Below are 17,167 nucleotides of genomic sequence, written 5' to 3' on the forward strand. Positions count from 1 at the left end.
AGGAGATATATGTGATTTTTTTTTTTTTTTATGTGCGTTAATGAAAAGACAAAAGACCCACAAATACATAGTTACCTTGGTCATGAAATGTTTATTTTCTGTGCAGTTCAAACAGAATCCATCCGTTGTCGACTGTTTTCTTTTTTCAGAAATAAGATGTTCGTTCTTCGGATTCCAATATATACTTCTCTCGATGGGAATTTCAGCATATATTAAACACTCCTTCGTTTTCCTGCCCAGCCTCATTTTCAAACAACATCGGTTGTCAGTGAGTTGGGAGACTGTTCGATGGTTCGGTCTCTTCTCTGTGCTCGATGAATTTTCCAGAACCAGATGCTGGTGTTTTAAAATGTCCCGACACCAAGATAATTTATGTGCATTTCCTTTGACAAGAAGAAAGAGCTTGACGTTGATCGCTAAGGGGAGAGATGGCCTCGGCGTAGCTCGCAAACAATGTCGATGACGTGTGCTTTGGAGTTGCATAAACAGTGCGATAATGTGATTTGCATGCTTTGCATTCAACGTATGGAACCTGTCAGTGAGATTTCTGAACTTATAACAAATTGTAAGAGATAATTTACTGGCCACCTTTTAATATTTGGATTTTGTAGATGATCAGACAAAAGTGCTGACTTTTGGAAATTGCATTTTCCTCCTATTTTTGAATTTTTGAATTTTTGAAAAAATTAAGATGAAATACAAGAAATACAAGGAAAGGGTATATAATGATGCTACAAAGACACAATGTACACAATAAGATTTATATTTGAAAAAATAATAAATACAATGTTCAACTGCATAATATGACCAGATATTTCTACGGGATTACAAACAATTTCAGATGTCATGTCTATTGCTCTTAACAGTGCCTGAGCGTCTCGCACAAGTGTCCAACAGACGTAGGAAGTGGTGAGGAGGAACCCTGGTGTTGTGAAGAAGCCGTGTCTTACACTCCACCGGCCTGATTCACAACACCAGCTGACCCTCCACACCCACACCCACACACCCACACCCACAGAGACTTCACACACACACACACACACACACACACACACACACACACACACACACGTCAACAAATATACAGCAAGGTCTGAAGGCGGCAGGAGAAGCTGCTGTTTGGTAACACCAGAGGTTGACTGCAGTGACATAAACAAGGCACTAGCAAGACAACATCCGGTAATTTAAAGAAGTACAATAAAATGACTTCTCTCTGTGCCTTTTAAGTCTGAGTCTACGCATTTGATCCAAAATACTTACCTTTGATGGCTCTGCGTCTGACTGACTGCAGACGTTAAACTTCCGGCACAGTGTTATTGGACAATGGGGAGGATGCAGCGCTGCTGCAGTACACACTGCTTCCCCACTCGAGGGTTCTTCACACCTGGCAGCTCTCTCCTTCGCTCACACACCCCTGAATCCGATCACCTTGTTACACCTGTGCTGAATGAGACAGAAACAAGGACACCCATCTTTCTCAAGTAAACTGCTTAATTTTATACAATTTTTTTACTTTTATTTAATTACACACAATGCATCAATCATCCTAGCAAGTACTCTTAAAGATTGTCTGTGTACACGATGACACAAAAGACAGCCCTCAGACGTGACGGTGCTCTATTTGCTCCGCTATTTATGAAGTGCTTTCAGTATTGAGGACGCGCTTGCAATGCGGCTGAGAATAACTTTGTTTTTTTTTTTTGGTCGAAGCTTAAATCATGTCACAGCAAAGTAGGTTTACGGTAAAAATTGCCTTTAAGTGCTGTTTCACATGAATGCCATATAAAAGAGCAGACAAACTATGTACAATAGCTTTGAAACTCGTGGTGAAAGATTTTGAGGGCCAGATATAATTGTATTAATTTGCTTTTTGGACACCAAAATGGGTAATAGCCAATGCAAATTAAATACATAATCATTTATTATACAGCTAAATGTTGCTTTCAGAAACTGACCATGGCATATATAGCTTTCATAAGTAGAAACAATTTTTTTAATTGTTTTCTTCATATTTTTTTTCCTAGTGATTTCCAGCAACTGCAGCCATGACTGAGCTATTTTCATTGAGGCGTGAGGACTTGGACTCAGTCAGTGTATGTGAGACATCAACTGAATCAACTGTTAGGATAATATTGACGTTGTAATCCAGAGTCAACTGGACCAGTTGCTAGGGAAATTCAGTTAGCTTCCTGACAAGGAGCGAAGATGCTGAAACAAAGCTGGAGTGACAGTGTGATCACATTTCAGTCAAAAGGACAAAGTTGCTCACAAATCTTATTTACATGTTGCAGAGCTCATGCCGAGACTGAGCTTCTATTTTGCAGATGGCGGTTCAAGTAAAAAGGGAATCATTTTTATAAAGTGAGGTTGCCAAACATTCTAAAATTGAAATGCTTTACAGTTGAAATTGCAAAACAAGACGTGGACTCATATTTGGGTTAACACCAGCATGCTAAAGTATCAGGCAGTGCTCTGCAGATAAAGGATTCTCTTAAGATCACTGATCAAAATCAGTTTGATATTTCCATTTATTATTATGGTTAGCGCTTTTGCTTCACAGCAAGAAGGTCTTGGTTTGATTCCGACTGGGGGCCTTTCTGTATTGAGTTTACATTTTTTCTCCCCGTGTCTGCATGGGTTTCCAAAAACATGCTGCAGGTTCATCGGAGATCCTAAAATGCCAGGAGTGAGCGAATGAGAGTCTGAATGGCGGTATGTCTCTATATGATGAGTAAATGAGAGTGAATGGTTGGGTGTCTTTATATGTGATTGACTGGTGACTAGACCAAGGTGAACCCTGCCTCCTGCCCATTGACAGCTGGTATAGGCTCCAACATCCCATAACCCTGACTGCAGGATGAGCTACATAGATAAAGAATGAATGAATGATCTAAACTGTGCTGTCGTGCTCATCCCATTGTGCATTTTCTGACTGAACCTCTCAGCCTGCATCCAAGCCCATTAGCTGTGTGTAAACTGTATCCACTTATACAGCGCTTCAACACCTGGTTTCAAAGTACCAGACTCTAGATAGCTTTCACCCGTTCACACACACACATACACACTAACACACCGATGGTGGAAGAGCTGCTGTGCAAGGTGCTAACCCTATGGTCCGGAAATGACAGTTGTGTGTTTTACGATAAAGGGCCTATAAATTCTTTAGAATGTTTAAATTGGACTATTTTGCATTTTACTGACCGTTTTTTGTACTAAACTTTGCTGTTACTCTACATTCAAATTACATACATTTATTTATACATTCATTCTTTCACCTCAATACCAGTAGCTTGTATATTTTTATACTTTATAGTTCAATGTTTATTATTTTATGTTTATTATGCACTTTACTGTTAATGTGCACTTTATTATCATTAATGTCAATTTCATGTCATTGTGGGAAAGTGACAAACATCCTCTCGATTCTTCCGAATGTTTAGTATATGTGGAGAAATTGACAATAAAGCTGACAGTAACGGTTGCCCAGTAACACATCTAAACAGATAAATAAATTAAGAAACCCTTGGGGGATCTTAAGATCTGTTTGGTATTATCTATGGATCCTTTAACAACTTTGGAGAAAACATAAATCATAGAATATGATTGAATTATCTTTTTTTAGATTTCCATAAGGCCAGTTGACAGGACATGACAGGAAACCAGAATTATCATAGATGTTTCATCCTCTTCATCTGTCATGGAAAAAAAATCAGCTATTTTTAAAACCGAAGTGAGAACAAAGACTTTTCCCCTGTCTCAAATTTGACCCAAGAAAATAAACTGCATATGATAAAAATAGGCCCCTTCCTTTGCAGATGGGAAAAATGACATCCCTCTACTGGCTACAGTTTTTTGTGATTTTCTTTTTTTAGCATCCTAAATCAATATTAATGATAAAAAAAAAAGAAATAAAAGGCTTTCTGCAAGACATCTTAAGATATTGACTCCTTCTGGCTGAACAACTCATTAACGGGGAATGACATCATATGATGTGGTTCGACCTCATTGGTTCATAATTCTGTCGGTGAGCGAAGTACTTAACCACTTACGATCCATCGTTGGACTGGTAATATACGGCCGCTCTTGTTGTGAAATGGGGTTTTAAGCGTCGCCTTTGACCCATTCTATTAATTATTGCCCGGTCTTCCCGTCAGGCCAATCTGGAAAAGGTCGGGTTGTCACTAATTCCTCCATAAGCTGCCATGTCGCACTCACCATAACTTCCAGGCAAAAAACAAAGAGAAAAGCGCTTCCCTTCCTGACGGAGTGTAATGTTGAAGAATTTGCCCCGAGGATGGAAGGAGATTTAAAAAGTAATACGAATGTCTGGATTATGAGTTTAAGAGGAGTGTGTATGCGACAGAAAGTGTGCGTGTGTGTGTAAGACGTTGGTATTGTATAGTTTGAAAAGACACGACACTCAGCCTTCCAGGAAAACCATCAGTCTGGGGGAAGAAAAATTGTGGTGACCAAAAATAATGGAGCAGTATTAAAACATCCCAGTGGCTTTGTAGGTTTAATAATTATTGCGTTAAATTAACTGAACCGTAAAAAAAGAAAACACTTCCTTTTTGGGATGGGGTGTTGATTGCTAATAGTTCAATTTGTAGCTGATCTCAACAAGACCGTTCACAATGTCTGGTGTTCTAAAAACCATTAGCTGTGGCATTTTGACTGAATGTAAGGATGTTTAGCAATGTGACAGTCGAGGAAATTCAGATTGGTTTATTTTTCCAAAAATCCACTGATGTTGACAGGCACTGGTTGGTGACCACAAGAGTGGGGTCGCTGAACGACATCCAGGCATTTTTCTTGCCGCTGCCCGAAAGGGCACCGAATCATGCATTGTGCAAACATTTCATCATAATTTCCTTTTAACATCCTATCAAAACTATTGATCTCATTAAACCTCTTTTTTTTTTTTAAGACAGAATTCCTCCATGTGTTAAAAATCTCCATCTGTGCCCCTCTCACCGGTGTTGTAGTCAAGACCATACTAACCAGAACAAGATCATTCACACACCCACACACACATATGAACAAACACATGCACATGTATACGTAAAGCAATCCCACTCTCGCCCCATCTTGGCAGTATTGCGTCTGCTTTTGGTAGCAGGAGGATATATATCTGAAGAGCATCCTTATATATGTATACCGTATGTTTGTGTGTGTACAGATACATGTGTGTGCGTATGTATGTAAGTATGTCTGGATGGTTGTATGTATACACTCACACACACTCTCCACTCTCACCTCCAAGTTAGAATGAAGAACAGGCGGGGCGGGGAGGGGTGGCAGCATTTCGTTGCCAAAACAAAAACAAAAACTAAGTACAACAGGACCTCCTCCAATTTAAGATACTGTTTATAAATGTATCAGGTGACGTTTTAATCAATCTACATTAAAATGACCAAGTCTGTGTGATGGTCATGGATGGACCGCACATGTGTGAGGCAGCCCTTGTGTGAGTGCTCTCGCGCATTTGAGCACGACAATTTGTTTCACGTGCCGACGGAACTTGGCAGACGGGGTGGAGGTGACTAGCTTTTTGTTATGTTTCTTGCCATTGACGGATCCGTTTGGTGGCAAAAGGAAAAAGGGAGCATTTGTTGTGTTCCGGCCTTAATTTGCCCAATCCAACGTGTTGCGTGTCATGGGAATGACGAAGACGGCTCTGATCAACCCACCCCGTTTAATCCCTTTATATATCACTGAAATGTATCACATTTTAATATCCTTGCTGCTGTTTGAGTATTACTGAAATGTCCATTTAATACTCCATAGACTTTTATGTCGTTGTTTGTCAATTATGTGTAATGGTGCTGACCGTCTATGTGGGTCCGTCTAGTCCTATGTGGAGGAGACAGTTTGTTTTGATTTTGCTTAGTACATTTGCTGCTATTTGTCTAACTTGCAACTGAGCAAGTTATTTTTGAGGCCTGTATTTGATTTTGTGCGAAGCATTTACCCTTGTTGCATAGTTGTTCTCTGTTCATATCAGAGACTTAGCAGGTTTTGTTTTTGGGATATGGTGAAAGTTTGATCTGGGTTTCTGGTAATAAAATATTTTACAGGAATCTCTCCTCTGCCGCCGCATTTTTGGCCTGATCCACCATCGCCTAGCTCGTCCATCTTGTCACAGTCCGCAAGGCCGAGACAAAGCCTGGACCCTTCAAAAGTGGTCCACAGACCAATCTAGTATTCCCACACCATCTCTCACATGGCTGTTTTTCCTCAGTCACAGTATATTCACCCTCCTCTTCAGTTGGGATCATAAAAGCCTGTTGAGAATATGTTCAGGATTTGCCAGCAGATGAGTGATGAAGGCCTTGAGTGGTCTTCAATATGTACAATTCATCTGCCCTGGTTTTATCTGTGAGTGCGGAACTCCACTCAGCAACGTCCAGTATCTCCTTTCACTCAATGCCATCATATTCAAACACTACTGTATGTCTACTGTATGTATACTGTATATCTTTCGCGCACATATTTCAAAATTGTGAGTAAATTCTAATAAATGTACCCATCTCACTCTCTCTATATATTCTCTATCAATCTCATTATTTGAATCTATATACTTGCATACAAAGATATGCACACAAAATTATTCTGTCTCATTCTGTAAATACATTAGATACATCCCACTCTCTCTCTCTCTCTCCCTCTCTCTCTCTCATATGTATATGTATGTATATACATGCACACAAATATATATGTGTATATTTTTTATACATATATGGATTTATACAAATTCAACCTCATATATCATATTGCAATAAAAGGATACCATCAATCTGAAACAAGTTCCAATTCGTACGCTTTAAATGGTTATTTGAATAACTGTTTTTCTTCTTGTATCAAAGAAAGAATTAGTTCCCATACTGAGAGATGGAAACTGATTTTGAGAATATTGCCGCGTATGGTGAACATTTAACATTCTTTAAAAACACCCAGACATGACAGCGAACCACTTCACACTTAAACAGAAAAGATAAGCTTTGATTGGAACAGATGACCGCTGAATGAAAATGAAACACAAACATAATGTTTTTCTTTTTTCCCAAAAGACCACCTCTTAATTTTAATAGCTGCAACGCAGAAAAGCAAAGCAACCAAGATTATTGTTAAGATTTGCAATACAAATGGACTGGAAAGCCTATTTCTGGTTGGAAAACCAAATATTTACTTTCACTCCAAGTGCATATCTTTTACTCAGAGGCTCCATTACTAAGCTGTTATGAACAAAGAGAGCCAGGTCCAAAAGATGGCAGATTTTTAATGATTGCCCACGATGCTCCCAGTGAGTCCCACTGTCTTTCTCACACCCTATTTGTGGACTCTTTTCTATAGGTGGATGTAACTGTCAGCTCACTCCAGGGCCGCCGCCACCACAACACCCTTTGGCATCTTGTCTGATCCCTCCGTCAGTGGTACGAGAACCCGAGCCTCCACCCATCAGCTTCACACCCAGAAGTACCCTGCTTTCAGCTTGTTATGTGAATGTTTATGTTGCTAGGGTTTGATCATTCGACTTTTACCCGACCTGAGCCGCCCCCCCTCTGCCCCTCAACCCCTGCAGTCGCATCCGCTGCGGCATTTCCCCGAATTCTCCTGAAAACTCACATCCTTTTGTTGAATCTCATCTCGTTTTCATTCGGATCCGAGCCGAGTAAAGTCTCAAACAGGTGGTTTGCTTAACTGACGGAGTTATAGGCAGTTTTGGAGGGAAAAAAAAGCACTGCCAGAGTTAGTTGTCATCTCTGCATTCTTAGACGAAAAGTGTGTTTGGATAGAAAAGCACAGTAGGAGTTGAAGAAGACTGTCACAATTCTAATTAAACTGCATGGATTAAAAACAGATCATGGCATAAGAAGAAAAGTTTGCACTTTCATTTCCATATATTGTTAAACAAATATATATATATATATGTATATATGTATATGGGGCCAGAATGTGATTGGAGAATCCAAAAATTCCCCAAATCAAAAGATTATTCTAACTAAAATGAATACAGGAAAAAAAGATAAAAGTATATATTTGAATGCACATTTTCTTGATCGCCAGTGTCTAATTTAATTCCTAAGGCCACATGTGACATTTTCAGATATTAAGCCATCCAAAGTAATTAGGAAGCAGTTCATCCGGCCCTTCAGCTTTTACGTGTAATTAAATACACATAAAAACATCCTCCAGACTGAACGGCAGTGAATTATTAGATGTAAATGTGACCTATTGCACCTAATCTGTGGAAATCTTTTGCTTGCCATCTCTCTCTGTATGTTTTCCAATACTTGGCTTCAGACGTGTTTAATTCATCACGTTATTGTGCTGAGCGGTCACCTTCCAAGCCATGACTTACGACTAAAACCTAACCAAGCGGACAAATTCAAAGGATGAATTTATCATACAGAGGAGGCCAGGGAAGTGAGTTCTGAAGATGAGGCTCATCTGATACGTACTTTGCAAAAAAGGGGACACAGAAAATGTGCTTCATTTTTTTTTTTTTTGGTCCTTAGCTATTTGCGGTTCTTTTTGTCACAGTCCCAATCTTAATTTGATCTTGTTCCCTTTTGTTCATTTGTTCTTCCAGCTTGCCACAAGGTTGGGGAATGGAGCTGATGAAAACTAGAACGTCACCTTCGGCGGATGCGGCGTAACCCGAGACTTGTACTCAAATATGGCTCGAGATGGCAGATAAATTATCTCTGTGCATGTAGAGGCTTGGCCAAAATAAAGGGCAGTGGCATATTGTCCTGGATGTAACCTGGACAACATGTATCATCTGTATAAAGACCAATCCTCTGCCTCAAATGAAGAAAATCTCTGGTTGATTCTGACAGGAGTCCTTTCTTTGTGGAGTTTGCATATTCTCCGGTTTCCTCTCACAATTAAGAAACACAGTAGGTTCATCGGAGACCCTCAATTGCCCAGGAATGAGAGGGAGAATGTCTCTATATGATGTGTGGATGTCAGAATGAATGGTTTTATGTCTTTAAATCAAATGTGAATGGTTATCTCTGTATGATGTGAGAATGAGAGGGTTGTTTATCTCTGTTTATCACTGGGTGAATCCCGCCTCTTGCCCATTGACAGCTGGTTTAGTCTCCAAAACCCTTGTGACGCTGAGCGCAGGATAAGGGGTATAAATACTGAATGAATGAATGATTTATACATAGGTAGGTGCTATAGATATACAGTGACATGTAAATGACACTCTGCTCATAATGCATTCACAAGGACTATTGGATTCTGGTATGGAACAGCTGGAATTATGCTTGCCAGTCCGGGTCTGTCTAACGATGCATTTAAGAATCGGAAATATTTGCAGTGATTCATTCACTCTTGTCATTAAGAGCAACACCGCAAATATTTAATAGTCTGCCTCGACTCTCTCATCCTCCTGTCACCCCCAAATTCAAATATTGTTGTTCAATCATACTCTACAAGAGAGAGAAGAGGATCTATCTCCAGCGCTATGTATTGATTTCCATTTGTGACGTTAAATTCTTGAATTCTATCATGAAACAGGAATCAAATCTTGGCCATAAAAGAGGACAGGGCAGATGCAATTAATGAAATAAACATTTATTTGCTAACCGAGTTTTATATTAGCCATTAACTGTCTATCCAATTCTCATATTGAAATCTAATTAGATGCCTTTCCCTCTCTATCGTAGATAAGATTTTATCATTTATCTGACAAAGAGCTCAGTGCCAAGTGTTAAATAATGCTGCGTTGTACTTCGTCTCTCGCTCACTAAGACAACACTGAACAGTGGGAGTCTTGTCGATGTATGACATATATGTAATTCTATGTATATTCATATATGTATGTATATGCCTGCGTTATGCATGCATTTATGAGTGTATATGTATATATGTTTGTTTATCAATATGTATATATACATCTACACATACATACATGCATGCAGGTATGTATGTGTGTATATTTATGCATATGTATGCTTGTTTGTATATACATATATATGTATGCATGTAAGTATTTACATCCAATTACATTCCTGTCTTTTCTTGTCCTCCATTCTGTTTAGCGTGAGCCATCAGCCAACATATACCACCGCGGCTGAGCCACCGTTTCTCTCGGTTCAGCCTCCACCAGCTCTCCATGCCACACCCAGTTAACACTACTCTCCCCGGGGTCCCATCCCTGCCCGCCAGAGCTATCCATCCTTCATAGCATTCGCAGACACCTGTGCTTACTATGCACTACACTACACTGAGATGCCGGCACTGAAAGATACAGCGGTTGTGGGGGGTGTAGACTCCTTTGGCCACGAGAGAAAAACGAGCTTTTTTTTGTTTTGTTTTTTATCGGCGCTTTGCCTATTTTATTGCGATCAGTCATTCAGGTGACACCTGCCATTGGTTCCGATGATAGACATCTTTCTTTTCATAAAGGACGGGGAGGATTAGGAGATGAAGGTTGGTGATACTTGCGAGAAACGCAGCACAGAAGCCACACTCGCTCATCAAGACACATTCATCTCGTTGAAATCCATGTATGGGCTCTGTACAATTACAATTTTTTTGAGGTTTACCCCCATCTTTCACTTCTTTTCATTGTCTGAGCAGATGTTTTCCTATTTTTAGGTGCTCCTCAATATCCAGCATGCTGCGATTATTCCGTGACTCCAGCGAGCTACGCGCAGCTGCCAATTTCTGCTATTTCACAGCCACCCGAGTGAAAATGGAATTAAAAAAAGGAGAAGAAAAAAGAAATTCACCAACGAGCTCGATCAGCCTCGGCCCTGAATGAGACGGGTTCCGCGCCAAAGTTGGACAAGGGGGCTGAGTGACTGGCACCCGTCGAGATTGAGTCCCGTATTTTTCTGTCCAAGAATAAAAACCCTTGCCTTATCGCGGGCGGAACAGCTGGTTGCAGAGGACGACAGGTGACAGAGATGATGGTGACAGCAGTCCTGCCAGCCAACACACCATCCTGCAGGGGTTCCTGGAGTCAAGGGAAAAACATCTCTGCTGTCGGAGCTCTGCAAAGAGCTGCGCTGTCAAATCACCGGTCAGACAGAGGTCACAGCAGCCATTTTGGAGATTGGGCTGGGGGTGGGGGCTGTACCTGCTGAGTTTGATCCTTTTTGGCGCCTCCATAGGTTGCTGCCTTTACTGACTCACCCCCATTTTTAATCATGTTATTTCTTTCAGCGTTGTTGTGCAACCATAATTACTCAAGCAATGCAATTCAATCCAATTTTGAGGAATTCTTTGCTAGGATATCACAAGTCAGGGTTGCATTGTGGCTGCAGCATAGAAGAAGTACAATGCCTCATGTCCATTGACAAAATACATATTTATAACTTACAATTTCTGAAACATTGACTTCGAATGTATTTAAAATGGGAGTAGACCAAACAGGAAACCCAATGTGAAATTCTGAATGACGTTACACCGTTACTAAATGCAATAACATTCTGATATAATTTGTCACATCATTTAATTGAATGAAATAAATGTCCAATTGGGAGGCTTAAAATAGCCTTATATCATGGATAATCTGACAAGATTTAACATCAGAAACATTTTTGATGTCAAAGTGCCCTGTCTTCAAATGGATAAATTTGCCAATTAATGTGAAAACAGCTCTCTATCATCAAACTGTTGGAAAAAAAAAAAGAAAAATAGATTCCACTTCCCAAGCTATAACCATGTATCAGCCGTGTAATTCATCCTTACTATATGAAAATGTGACTAGTGAAACCAAAAAGCCAGTCATGTCCTGAAAAATATGTCCCTAATTGCTATTTTGGAGGCCGGAGTGTGTGCCACTGATTATCTCGTAGGAAATAGGGTACCTAGTATTCCATCTGGAGAGGTTGATGGGTTTGGGAGTTTGGGAATAATCTGTTGGATGTAGCACTGAAGATACTTTTAGTTGCATGATTTATAAGATATAAAAAAAAAAGGGTTCTCTCAGCAATCAAAAAATGACTCATCGATGAACATTATGCGCCAAACTACAGTAAAATATGATTTGTAGCCATGGAAATGTCTCAGTTCTTTGATATCAATCCACCCATCCCTCTTCCACTGCTTATCTGGAGTCAGGTCGTGGGGGCAGCAGCCGGACCAGTGAGGCTCAGACCTCCCTCTTCCCCGCCACATGGTCCAGCTCTTCTGGGGGGACCCCAGGGCATTCCCAGGCCAGCCTAGAGACATAGTCTCTCCAGCGTGTCCTGGATCTTCCTAGTGGCCTCCCCTTGGACAGACCTGCCTACAACCCCTCACCTGAGGTGCATTCGGGAGGCATCCTGACCAGATGCCTGAGCCACTTCACCTGACTCCTCTGTGCGGAGGAGCAGCTCCTCCTGAATGGCCAAACTTTTCCCCCCAGAGTCCGGCCACCGTGCAGAGAAAACTTATTTTGGCCACTTGCATCTGCAATCTCATTCTTTTGGTCACTGTCCACAGCTTGTGACCATAGATCAACCTTCTCCTTCTAGCTCAACTCCCACTTCACCTTGACAGACCGGTACAGAGTCTGCATCACTGCAGATGCCGCACGATCTGCCAGTCGATCTCCCGCTCCATTCTTCCCTCACTCGTGAACAAGATCCCGAGATACTTGAACTCCTCCACTTGAGGTAGGACCTCTTCCCTGACCCCAAGTGGGCATTCCACCCGTTTCTGGTTGAGCACCGTGGTCTCGGATTTGGAGGTGCTGATCCTCATCGGGGCGGCTTCACATTCGGCTGCGAACCGGTGCGGTGACAGCTGGAGATCATGACAACCAACAGAGCTACATCATCGAGACTCGACCCTGTGGCCACCAAACCAGATCCCCTCGACGCCCTGGCTGCGCCTAGAAACTCTGTCCATAAAAGTTATGAACAGATTTAATGACAAAGGGCAGCCCTGGCAGAGTCCAACTCTCATCGGAAACTTACAACTAGCAATGCAGACCAAGCTCAGACACCGATCATACAGAGACCGAACAACCTGTATAATGGGGTTTGGTATCCCATATTCCCGGAGCTCCCCCCCACAGGATTGCAGGCAGGACATAGTCGAATGCTTCTCCAGATCCATGATCCATGCCCCCCTCGAGGACCCTGCTGAGGGTCCTGGTTCCACGACTATGACAAAAACCACACTGCTCCCCCTGTATCCGAGGTTCAACGACCCGGCGGAGCCTCTTCTCAAGGGTCTGAAATAGACCACAGGGAGGCTGAGGAGTGTGATCCCCCTGTAGTTGGAGCACACCACCCCAGTCTGCCAGTCCAGTGGCGCTGTTCCTGAAATCCATGCAAAGCTGCAGAGGTGTGTCAGCCAGAACAGCTCTACAACATCCAGAGGCTTGAGGAACCCAGGGCGGACCTCATCCACCCCAGGAGCCCTGCTACTGAAGAACTTTTTGACTGCGTCAGCAACTTCAGCCCTGGAAATAGATGTGTCTGCTCCAGAGTCCCTCAGCTCTGCTTCTTCATTGGAAGGCATTTTGATGGGATTGAGGAGTTCTCGGAGGGACTCCTGCCACCGATCGACAACATCTCTATTTGAGGTCAGCAGTTCCCCTCTCCCATTGTACACAGTGTTGACGGGGCACTGCTTTCCCCTCCTGAGCCGTCGGATGGTGGACCAGAATCTCCTCACGTTCCAGTCATTCTCATTCTCCATGGTCTCCCCAAAATCTTCCAATGCCTGAGCTTTTGCCTTGGCAACCACCGAAGCCACATGGAGCTTGGCCTACTGGTACCTATCAGCTGCCTCTAGAGCCCCACAGGCCAGAAAGGCCCGATAGGACTCCCTCTTCAGTTTGATGGCATCCCTCATTGCTGGGGTCCACCAGCGGGTTCGAGGGTTGCAGCCCCGACAGGCGCCGATTGCCTTATGGCCGCAGCTCCAGTCTGCTGCTTTGACGATGGAAGCATGGAACATGGCCCATTCAGACCCCACTTCCCTCAGGACGTGGTTGCAGTTCTGCCATTGGCAGGAGTTGTACTTCTGACAGAGGACTCTGCCAGATGTTCTCAGCAGACCCTTATGTTACATTTGGGTCTGCCAGGTCTGACCGGCATCCTCCCCCTCCATTGGTGCCAGCTCACCACGAGGTGGTGATAAGTTGACAACTCCGCCCCTTTCGTCATCTGAGTGTCCAGGACATGTGGCCTCAACTCTGAAAACACGACCACAGGATTGATCAAAGACCTGTGGTCTAAGGTGCATTGGTGCCATATGCCATATGGACACCTTTATGCCTGAACATGGTGTTTGTTATGGACAATCGGTAATGAGCACAGAAGTCCAATCACAAAACATCGCTCGGGTTCAGATCGGGGAGGCGCCCTTCCAAGTTGCACTGCCGTTGCCCACATGAGCGTTGGAATCTCCTAGTAGATCGAGTCAGTCCCCAGTTGCAGTGCCCTCTAGCGGCCTAGAGAACATTGCATGAGAAGCGACACCCAACATGCGCCTACCCGTCAACTATTAACTTGCTCACGCAAATGTAACGACGCCCATTACAAATAAAAGCTCATGCTATCTAAGGGAAGGCAGAGCTGTCTGGAGACTACTACGGTGGTGCTCCAACTGACTCCTCACAAGCAGAACAAACTTGACTCATCTCCTGTCTTCCTTATAGTGTTGATGTCAGCCCTTGAACCCCGACAGAACCCAAGAAAGTTGAGTGAACTAAAATGCTGTTGGGTGCATAGCCACAAAAAACAGTCAGAACCTGTCCTCCCACCTGAAGGCGATGGGGGACTACCCTCTTGTCCAACGAGTTGAAGACCAACGTACAGGTGCAGAGTCAGGGGGCAATCAATATGCCCACACCTGCCCGGCGCCTCCCACTGTTGGCAACTCCAGGGTAAAAAGAGTCAAGCCCCTCTCAAGAGGCCTGGCTCCAGACCCCACGCTTCGCGTCAAGATGAGGGCCACTATAAATAGTCGGAATCTCTCCGACCAGCTTGGGCTCTTTTTCCTGCCAGGGAGGTGCCATTACATTTCCCCAAGAGACAGCTTCTGCAGCTGAGGGTCAGACTGCCAAGGTCCCCTGCTCTGGCCACCACTGGTCTCACACTGCACCTAAACCCTTTGGCCTTTTCTGTGGGTGGTGAGCCCAGGGGAAGGCGATCCATGTCCTTCCTTTGGGCTGTGCCTGGCCAAGCCCCATGGGCGCAGGCCAGACCACCAGAGCCCCACCCTGGAGCCTGGTTCCGGGGTAGGGCAGGGGAAAACTGGGTTCAATAATAGTCTTCACGGCAGGGACGTCTGAGTTGTTGTTTGTCTTTGTCTGTTTTATATTAGACTCTTTATTACTATTATCATATCAGTTCCTAATTATTGCTTGCATGTTTTCTATTCTGTCTATTGCTAGGCAAATTGAAGTTCCCTCTGTATGTATGCAACCTGATTTAAATAAAACTATTTTACTGGAACTAACGCCAATGACCAATGTGATGTACAAAAATAGACAAATGACATGTCTTCATGTTCTTGGTACAGTCTAGCTTATCTGTTCGTAGAGTTACTTAAGAGTAAGTGGTAATCATCAACTTTCATTGCTTTTTTTATTTGCTATTGTCCTACTTATTTTCCATTCCGTGAGCACTGTTGGGTGCCACAGTGATGATGGGAAAGATATTTTGACAAAAAATGAAGGGGTATAGGTTCGGCTCCGGGTGCACAGGGTGGTTCAGGACAGAGAGAAAGAAAGAAAAAAACGGCATCTTTCCCTCTCTCTGCGCGTTTTACCCGAGACATGTGAAAATGCTCAACTTTATTGAAGAATGCCTGTTAACTCTCACGTCATGTGAAGTATTGCAGGGTGTGTCAGCCTCCAGGCGGCATTCCCGCGGCACTCCGGCAACATTCTGCTCATTAGAATGAATTGCTGGCCCGTGTCTGACGCTCTGCATGGGCTGCTGTCCAAGTCTCTGTGGGCTATAAGAAGTTTCACATGCACTTGGAACTATGAACAGATACGATTCTACCAGCTTGCCAGTTCCCTGTTTATGATGTTGATGGTTCGAAACTTGTGATTGTCTTGTGATTGTGTTGTGGCTTTAAGTCTTAAATGCCTACTGGGCAGGTATGATCTGACAGTGACATGCGGATAGGTTCTTCACCCTGGAAATTGGAGCACCCCTTCCCTTCCTCTATGATTGGTGGAATAACTGCATTGATGTGAGTCATGTCATTATGGGTCCAACTCGTGACACTTGTCACCAGTACAGAACTTTGATAAACGGTGGTCTTTAAATATATTTACTATTATCACTATTCATTCATGCATTCATTATTTCTACTGCTCATCCTGCACTGAGGGTCAGGGTGGGGCAGGAGCCTATAACAGCTGTCATTGTGGGAGACCACCCTAGACCATTTATCAGTTGATCACAGAGCCACATACAGAGATCTACAAATATTCACTCACTCATTCACAAATCTGGGTAATTTAAAGTTACATGTTTTGGACTGTGGGAGGAAACCTGTAGGAAACCTATGCAGACACAGGGAGAACATGAAAACTCCACACAGAAAGGGCCCCACTGGAATTGTACCAGGGATCTTGTTCTTGTGATGCACTAATGCAATAATAATATTAATAATATTAATAATAATAACAATAATAATAATAATAATAATAATATTGTTATCATTATTATTGTTATGGATCAGATTATTATTCTTAATGGTATTTTCATGATAATTACTCATAGTAGCAGTAGTAGCATTATTATTATTATTATTGTTATTATTATTATTAGCGTAATTCATTCATTATCATTATCATCCAATATCCATGCAGCTTATCCCGCACTCTGGGCTTTTAGGCAGAATCAGGCACTCCTGACCAAAAATCCCAGGGATCTATCCCATCTTGTCCCAATTACTTCCATCTAGATTTAGAGGTATCTATAGCAACGGCAGACCAAACGCTGCTGCACTCACAGCTGAATGGACGAAATACCAATGTGAGTAAAAGCACATCTGATGTAACAATCACGCAGAGACAGAAGGTGCTGTGAAACAACCTGTCAGATGGCCTGAAGCACGGACTCAGTCCAAAACATGTAAAAACATCTGGTCATGTCAGGGATGTAAAACCTTATTCTAAAAATGATAATAAAATATCTTTCCATGTTCTGAGGAAAATAATAATTATAAAAGTTCTTGAGTGAGCAAT

The 17,167-nt window shown here is 42.6% G+C and overlaps 1 long non-coding RNA gene across 2 annotated transcripts in view; it reads right to left on the reverse strand.

Moving 5' to 3' along the window:
* Positions 1-110: 110 nt before the first annotated feature.
* The window catches only part of LOC147229462 (uncharacterized), a 32,075-nt gene continuing 15,018 nt past the window's right edge, over positions 111-17,167 (reverse strand). Inside the window, exon 3 of one of the 2 annotated variants that reach the window (XR_015106790.1) lies at positions 111-1,438. This is a non-coding gene — a long non-coding RNA (uncharacterized LOC147229462). Of the gene's footprint in view, positions 1,444-17,167 lie in introns of both variants that reach the window. The other variant, XR_015106791.1, reaches the window with a different exon arrangement.

This window comes from Fistularia commersonii, chromosome 11 (genome assembly GCF_037954325.1).
Source record: "Fistularia commersonii isolate RoL2024-O1a breed Wild chromosome 11, RoL_Fcom_v1.0, whole genome shotgun sequence".
Lineage (NCBI taxonomy): Eukaryota > Metazoa > Chordata > Actinopteri > Syngnathiformes > Fistulariidae > Fistularia > Fistularia commersonii.